This window comes from Pristis pectinata, chromosome 16 (genome assembly GCF_009764475.1).
Source record: "Pristis pectinata isolate sPriPec2 chromosome 16, sPriPec2.1.pri, whole genome shotgun sequence".
Lineage (NCBI taxonomy): Eukaryota > Metazoa > Chordata > Chondrichthyes > Rhinopristiformes > Pristidae > Pristis > Pristis pectinata.
The window spans coordinates 17222531-17231523 of NC_067420.1; positions in this window are offsets into that span (position 1 = coordinate 17222531).

Here is an 8993-nt window from a genome sequence, read left to right on the forward strand (position 1 = left end):
CTCATGTAATGATGCAAGAAATATCAACTCTCAGGTTTTTCTTTTATTTTTGACTTCAGATATTCAAGCTCTCTCAGCATTTTCATTCCTGTTGTTGATTCCTATGTGAACCACAACTGGATCCATCCCCTTCCACACTAAGTTTAGAAGGAGACATCCTTTATTCTGAATTTGGGCAGATAACACACTGTAATTCCCAATTGTGTGCAATGGTAAGGAATACCGAAGGCATGAATGAATTAATTATTCAGTTTTTTATAACATTTATTAGTTTCAACATGGCATGCACCCTGGGAGGTTTTGAGAAAATTAGCGTCAATTTAGAGCCCTCAGTGTGTAAGACATGTTTACAAATAGAAATCAGGTGAAGTGGTTTCTGGGTGCATGTGGCTCACCGCTTTCCAAATGTACAATATAATCATTTCTTCCTTTCATGATTTTTCACATAACAAGATGGTTAAGCTTAAAACATTGCTCCAGTATTTTTTCAATTTCCACTTAAGGAGGATTTAACCCGAATTAAATTATTCCTCAGATACTGTGCCTAATATTAACATTGTCATTCTGTAATGTTGTAGATAATGTAACATTGATAATAAAATCCTGTTGATCCTTTTTACGGCAGACCAAATCTAAATCTTACAATATTACTATTTTTTAAAATGTACGTAGTTCTCACACACAAGCGACAGAAAATGGCAGTCAATTATTTTTCTATTCTTTATCTGTAACATTCTTGGGTCAAGAGATCTAAACATTTTTTATTTTGTCAGCAAAAACGATATTGTCTCTTTAATCAGCTATGATAGTGATAGAGTGGAAGTTCTTGAACTGAATAGTATACCTGCTGAGCAACCATTGCATTTGCACATTGTCTGTGCTTGAAAGTAAACATGTAATTTAAGACATAAAAGCTTTAATCTAAATTATCAGTTTATATTTTGTGAGCATTTACAGATCTACATTACTTGTAGGTAGGTAACCAGCAAAATAATCTATTGCACAAATGCTAAACTTACTTATTGTGTGAACAGTGAATTGTGGAAATCATCATGATCATTCAAGAATGACTGACTAGCTGTAAAGTTAATATTCAAGAGTGAATTGTATCAGGTTGTGCACACAATTTTTTTTTGCCAATAGATAAACTGTTGCAATGCTGTAAATGATGCATGCAAAAGAATAAGCTACGTACCTATTCTACTAAATGATTTGTTCTTGTAATTGTGCCACTGGAGCTTAAAATAAATCCAATGAAAATGAATTGTCTTTTAGTTTTAAGCTCTCCATGTATTTTCAAAGAATGGTTGCACATTGCACAATATCATTACTGGTAAAACAGCAAATTTTGGCAACGTTTATAGATCAGAAATTATTGACAATTTACAAAAATATTGCTTGGGTAAAACTCATTCCTAAGGAAACGAGGTCAAGAGCAGGAGTCAATTAATTGCTGGACTTCCTTTACATTAAATGTTATGTTGCAATTTGTATGTGAGTAGCTCCATCTGAAGTACCCATACAATTTCACTGGAAGGCTGTGGGTGCTGGCTCTGCCTTCAGACTGACTCATGTATCAAGCAGCAGTTTATCCTTGAAATGTAGTGGGATAAATATCTAATGTCAGTATCAACATAACACCAATACTGAGTTGTTGTGCTCAGTAAATACAATTATTTTGGTTTGCTGCAGGTTGCCAGCAATTGTAAGGTGAATATTTAATTTCTAATTTAATTCTTATATATTTTTGCCATTTTCAAAGTTAATTTTCGAAAACTCATTTGAAAGCTTTAATCTTATAAATGTTCCAAGTGATCTCTTGGGTGTGATCAAATTAAAATGAATGCTGAGCCTGAAGAGGAGATATGGAAGTGGGGCAGGGAAAGATGCCAGATGTAAATATTAAGGACAATCTTCCTGGATGAGATGAAGGAGTTAAAGTGATAGTAGGAAGATGCTCATGAAACCAATGTAGAAGGGCAGAGAGTTATGAAGTGCTGGAGGAAGTTACAGAGAGGACAGAGAAACAAGAAAATGAGAATGTTAAAAGCTGCATATAGGGCCAATACTTAGCTAGAGTGGAGATGATATGGTACTTTCACTCTCAGTCAAACTTTGTGACCACATTTATAAGCAACTATCCTCAGTCTGCTGCATTATGCTGATTATATCGGGAAATGTTTGCAGTGCTTTTTTTTCCCTCTGCTTAGTATTTTATGAGTTAATTAACCTTGTTTCCTGTAGGACAGACTATTTGCTCTGAGTTATAGGCCATACCCCACTTCCGATTCATTGACTGATGTTGTCAATAAGGATTCTGAATTATAATGTGAATTGTTAAAGGAATTAATTCAGGGTAGAGATGTAAACTTTAAAAAAAATCTGACTTTTTGAAATCTCCAGCAGTACTTAAACTTGGAAGGAATGCAACTCCATGGTTACAGTCGTTTTCTATTCCAAGAAGATTGATTTGCCAATTCAAGTGTTCAAAAACTGCCAGAGTTTGGGTCACATCTGCCAGTCAAATACCTCATGCAGATTAAAGCATGTGATGTAATTGATGAGGCAGATAGAGAACTGGCATCTTAATGGCTGAGTGACACAATTTTTGAGTACAATTCCATGCCTGAAGTTGCTGTATAATTTATGTATAAATAAAAGCGAATGCCATAACACCCACTATTGTTGACAGCAATCATGACTTCAGTCTTCCCAAGTGGAGAAAGTTGCAACTCATCCAGGGTTAGATTTTGGATGATCAGTCTGACAACCCCGATGCAACAGTGGAATGGAGAGAGATGAAGAAGAGGGAATTGTCGGTGTTTACAGTGTGTGTGGAAGCTGACCTTCGGCTTTATGAATGATGCCACCAAGAGCTGGTGTACAAAGAAGGAACAACCCAGAACGTAGATTGCATCAATGAGAGGAGGGGGCAGGAGGTGGGGAGGGGCTTCATTTCAGAGGCAATAGGCTGAAGGTAGGAAGTGAAGCCAATGCTGGAGATGATTGTCTATGAATAGATAAAGCATAAAATCAAAAATAGCCTTTCATGTACAATGATGCAGAAATGATAAAGCAAGGCAACGTGCTTAAATGTGTTACAAACTGTGAAGCATTCTAAGACAATTAGAAGAGGAGTGCTCCATGTGTAGAATAGTTTGCCCGCTACTGTCTGTAAGGAGTTTGTACATTCTCCCTGTGTCTGTGTGGGTTTCCTCCGGGTGCTCCGGTTTCCTCCCACATTCCAAAGACGTACGGGTTAGGAATTGTGGGCATGCTATGTTGGCACCAGAAGTGTGGCGACACTTACGGGCTGCCCACCAGAACACTCTACGCAAAAGATATATTTCACTGTGTGTTTCGATGTACATGTGACTAATAAAGATATACAATTTCAGCACCAGTGTTGATGCAAACTTAGTTGAAGCAATTATAACATGGAGTTGAGCAATGATTGACAAAGACTTAGGAAACAATAACTCTACTTGAAAAAGGTTAAAAATTAGCAAGGGTTTACGAAGATGAGTAGTTTGAGAAGGACAAATGACTATTTTGAAATAGAAGGGTACAGTTCTTGGGAAGCTGGAACCATTTAAAAGCAAACCTAGCATTGGTCAGGAAATACAGCTGCGCAAGAACATGAATCACAAGAACAAGATTTGTTTAGAAAAGAGATGGCAGGAGAGAAAACAGATGCAGGAGTCACTGCTATGCTGTGGGTGGGGAGTTTGTCTTTATGGGCATAAGTAATGAGGAGATGTACATGCAGCTGAGAGGACAATCTCAATCATAATGGTACTTGTTGGATCACAAGATCACAAGACAAGACAAAGGAGCAGAAATAGGCCATGGAGATGGAGATCAAGTAGAGATTAGAGGTGTATGTAGAAGTTTGCCAATGAACAAGGAAATGTTTCATCTCCAGAATGATCCTGAAGTAGTGAGCAGATTTTGGAAGAGGAAAGAGGCACAATATGACTGAATGTGATTCACCCAGTTGATGGATATCTAAAACATATATGTGTTAAACTCACAGCTCCCTTGATGAGGGTGAAAAGATATTCAATTATTCTTTTGAATTTTCCATGTAAAGCTTTTTTTTAAGGTAAAAAGCAATCTTATGCTTAAAATATTGCAATATAGAATTTGTACCTATTATGTCTTAAATCAAACTTAAACCATGTTCTATTTTTAAGTGTTTATTGAAATGCTTTCAAAGAAAGATGTATATGGATCAATTCTTACACAATGTATTACCAATACACAAGATACTTAAGATTGTTTAGTACGTAACATTATAGATTATATAAAATTAGAGCATTTTAATGTGTTGCTTTGTATGAAGAGGAGAGTTTGGAATTCAGACAAGAATATAGTTAGTGAAAGATCAGAACAAAATTATTAAGAATGTGTAATTAGAACATAAAATTGATGACCTGCTGGATAAATAAACGGAGAAGCTACCTTTGGGCAGAATGAATCAAGCTGGCGAAGGACTTAAAAACAGAATGAGGACCGTGAACTTGGACGCAGAGATAATAAGATTGGTGAACTTGTGGACCAAGTCCCTGCATCACATGAAAGGCACAGTTGAATCTACCACACCCCAGGAGCAAATCCAGAAAATGACATTGGATGATGGCCACTTTTCCCTCTTTATTCCAGGAGCATTGAGGTCCTCTTACTTGAGGGAGCATTGCAATGTGAATAATTTTCCTCCATGTAGATAATATGAGCTATGCTTTCAGTAGACTGTTAGACTTGGTATAAATACATTACAGAAAAGCTATAATGAGTCAAAGAAATAAGTATTTTGTAATCCTTCAAATGTGAATGCTCTGTATTCTTTATGAGATCATAAATCCAAAAAGCACAGTAACAGCTGCTTTATTGTTTGATGAAATACAGTTAAAATATTCTGATTCTTGGAAAAAAATTGGCAAGAAAATATATAGCAGAATGTTGTTCATGTCTCACTTATATTTCTTTTGCTCAGACATGAAAGAGCTACTTTCCTGAAGTTTATTATGGGTATAAAATGCCAATGTTTTTTTTAATACGTGTAAAATAAAACAAATAGTTTTAAAAATATGCAATGTATTTGTGAAATTATAAATATATAACTAGGTTGTGGTTATTGCTGGTAAGGTTGACACGTGTTGTGTATACTTACTGTAGAGAAGCAGTTAGTGAGCTTTCTTTTTGAACCACTGCAATTCATATAGTGAAGATATGCTCACAATGCTGTTGGCTGAGAAATGGAGAATTTAACCCAGCAACAATGAACAAATTAGGATCATGTGCGGCTTCAAGAGAACCGAGGTGAGGGTGCTTTCGTACATTCACTGCCCTTATTCTTCTCAGTGGTGGAGAGCTTTCCCTGTGTCCTGTAGGCTCAACAACTTTTAATGGCATATGGAGTCAATCAAGTTGGCTGAAGATTGCCACTTGTACAGTAGAGACCTCAGGAGCGTGATCATCTTCTCAGCACATATGACTGAAGATTGAAGGAGTAACAGCTGTGGCTTTTGCACTCCTCCCATGATGTCTCCTCCCAGTTACCACCATTCACAGCTGGATAATGGAGGGTTGCAGAGCTCTCCTCCATTACGTACTGGTCTGCAGTAAACTGCTTATGTTGTTCAGCATGCATATAGTTCTTTATTGTAATTTTGCACCTCAGTTGTATTCATGGTTGGTGCTGTTCACTGGAAGCTCTTCTATGTTCTTCATTGAATAGAGATAGGTCACCTGCTTTGAGTCTGATGGAGGGGTGAAGGATATGCCAGAACGTGAAGCTAGTAGTGTTTAATTCTTCTGATGCTGATGGCCCATGGTGCCTCATTGATGCTCCATTTTGTGCTACTAGGAGTATTTATAACATATTCCATGGCCTGGCAATTATCCCACAAGGTACAAGAATTGTATTGACAATACTTTGGCTTGGTCTCACCTAGCAATGCTTCAAGGACCTGTATATTCTAGACTGGAAGACTGGTGAGGCCAAGTAAGTTACTCCCTCATGTTGGTTCTCTCGCTGCCTGCCGTAAACCTTGTAGTATTTTTCGGAGCTCAGCCAACTGGCTCAATGGTGCTATTACACAGCCACTCTTAGGGGATGGATATTAAAATATTGAAATCTAACTGCTCTTCCAACTATAGGTTAACATGATGGAATATTGACTTAACAATTTTGGGAGGGTGGTGGAGAATAATCCAACAGGGAATCTTCATGCCAATGTTTGACCTGAAGCCTTGAAACACCATAGGGTCCAGTTTTTTGAAGAAGAAATCCTTTATCCCTCAAAAGTTCACTTTTTCTTTCTAGTCTCTGCTGAATAATAACCACAGTCTAACAGAGCATAACTGGAATGATCACATTGTGCACTGCAAAAGTATTCTATTTGCATGTAGAAAAGCAAAGATCACTCATGAACCCCGTAATTTGGATTATTCCCTAAAAATGTCTCCCACATTAGCACTATTAATTCTTCAGCTATTCAAGTATCCAGACTTGGCCCTTTTTCATCCTCAAAATTGGTGTGCTCACTTTCAGCGATGTTACCTGCAGATTTGTGGTTTGCCTGTCTAAGTAGGATGGTGGTGCTCAGCTCATCATCAACTTCAGCACCTCTCTCAATTCCTTCATGCTTCTGAGATGTCAGATGATGTTTAATGAGTTGTAACTTCCTCTTCCTGAACAGTATTAATGACAAACCTTTTGACAGCTATTGAAAATTTACTACTGTCATTACTAATACAATTCCTCTTTCCTGACCACTATCTCAGTGTGAAGTAGATTGTTTGCAATTACCAGGCTCTGGGCTGAATTTTTGACCCCACACCCTATCCATTATAGAATGCTTGATTCTACCTTCATAATATTGACCACTTCCAGCCCAACTTCAGCTTGTTTTCCACTGAAACTTATTCATGACTTTGTGACCTTCAGGCTCAATGGGCTGACATTAATCTGAAGATTGTTTCTAAATGGAGGCATTGACACACAGATGGAAATTCAAGATGTTCATGATGGATGGTACCCATGGAGCAAAGTGGCACTCAGGTTTAATGATGCATCACTGGAAATACTATTGGGTGCAATCAGGAGGTATGTACTTTTACCAGGACAGCAGAAATCCCAGGTTCTGCTGAGGTTGAGGGTAGCTGAGGTGAGTTGCAGCACTTTTGTTGGATGAGAATGTTGCTGGCAATTCCAACCCCTAACTGGCTCTCAGCAATTAAGAGTCAACCACATAAGATCATAATAAGACCATAAGACATAGCAGCAGAACTGGGCCATTCAGCCCATCGAGTCTGCCCTGCCATTCAATCATGGCTGATTTATTTTTCTCTCTCAACCCCATTCTCCTGCCTTCTCCCCATAACCTTTGACATCCTTACTAATAAAGAACCTATCAACCTCTGCTTTAAATATACCCAATGACTTAGCCTCCACAGCCGTGTGTGGCAATGAATTCCACAGATTCGCCACCCTCTGGCTAGAGAAATTCCTCCTCATCTCTGTTCTAAAGGGACGTCCTGCTATTCTGAGGCTGTGCCCTCTGGTCCTTGACTCTCCCACTGCTGGAAACATCCTCTCCACGTCCACTCTATCCAGGCCTTTCAACATTCAATAGGTTTTAATGAGATCCCCCCTCCTTCTAAACTCCAGCGAGTACAGGTCCAGAGCTATCAAATGCTCCTCATATGTTAGCCCTTTCATTCCCAGGATCATTCTTGTAAACCTGCTCTGGACCCACTCCAATGCCAGCACATCCTTCCTTAGCTTTGGGGCCCAAATCTGTTCACAATACTCCAAATGTGGTCTGACCAACGCCTTATAAAGCCTCAGAATTACAGCCTTGCTTTTACATTCTAGTCCTGGTGAGGCTGAAGCCACACATAGGCCAAAGCAGGACTCGAGGGCAGATTTCCTTCCCTGAAGGACATTAGTGAACCAGGTAAGTTTTCTAGTAATTGCATGTTTATTGTTACTGAGAGTTGCTTTCATAAAATTGCAGATTAATTACTTTAATTCTCCACCTGCCAGAGTCTCTGGATCATTTTGTCTTCATCCTGGATGTAACATAGGAAGCAATTTAATGACTTAATCATGTCACATGTGAGTACATTTTATGCTTCCCCTAATGTCTATTTAAACACCAACCCCCAACTATCCATTCCATGGACTTCACTCTGCCTCACTATGCAACCTCTATCACAGCCTTCCTCATGGCGACTCAGTTCTCTGCTGCACATGGTGTTCACTTTCCATGTAACTTTCCTTTAAACTATCCAGCATTGCCGTTCACCTCAATCCTTTTGCATTGGTTTCATACCTACCATCCCTAAATGCAGTGCATCCATCCAGTTAATCGTCCCCATTCACTCACTCATGGGTCCACTTGTGGTGTCTTGCAGCGAATAGAAAACACAAGGGACAAAGAAGACTGCAGATAGGCCACCAATAAATTCACCATCTAACAAATGTAACAAAAGAAGCCCTGGGAGATGGTTTCTACTTTAGGCAAAATGACAAATCAATGGCCCTACAAGGCATCACTGACCTCCAACAAGTGGGTCTGCACTGTTGGCAGTAGGAGTGATCTAGTGCTGGCTCAGGAGATGCAAGAGTAGATGAGAAGGAACATGAAACTGTGCACCCACTTGCATCACCCCTATTTCCCACCTATTCTACCCTCTCCCACCACCCCTCGTCTGGTACAAAACACATTGCTTCATTTCGCGATGGCTGACCTCAGTGGCACTCTCAGGCTAATTTTATACCTGATCAAGCAAAATGATGTAGGGTTGTCCAGATCCTGTGGCAAGGGAACAGAAGGAATAGATAAATCAGTCTCTTCTCAGTCTATCAGTCAATCCATGCATTGACTCAATGACGCAATCCATACAATTGACTCTACCAGTCAATCCATGCATGTGCAAAACAGGCTGCCTCCTCAAAGGATTATAAAGGTTATTGTTGCAGT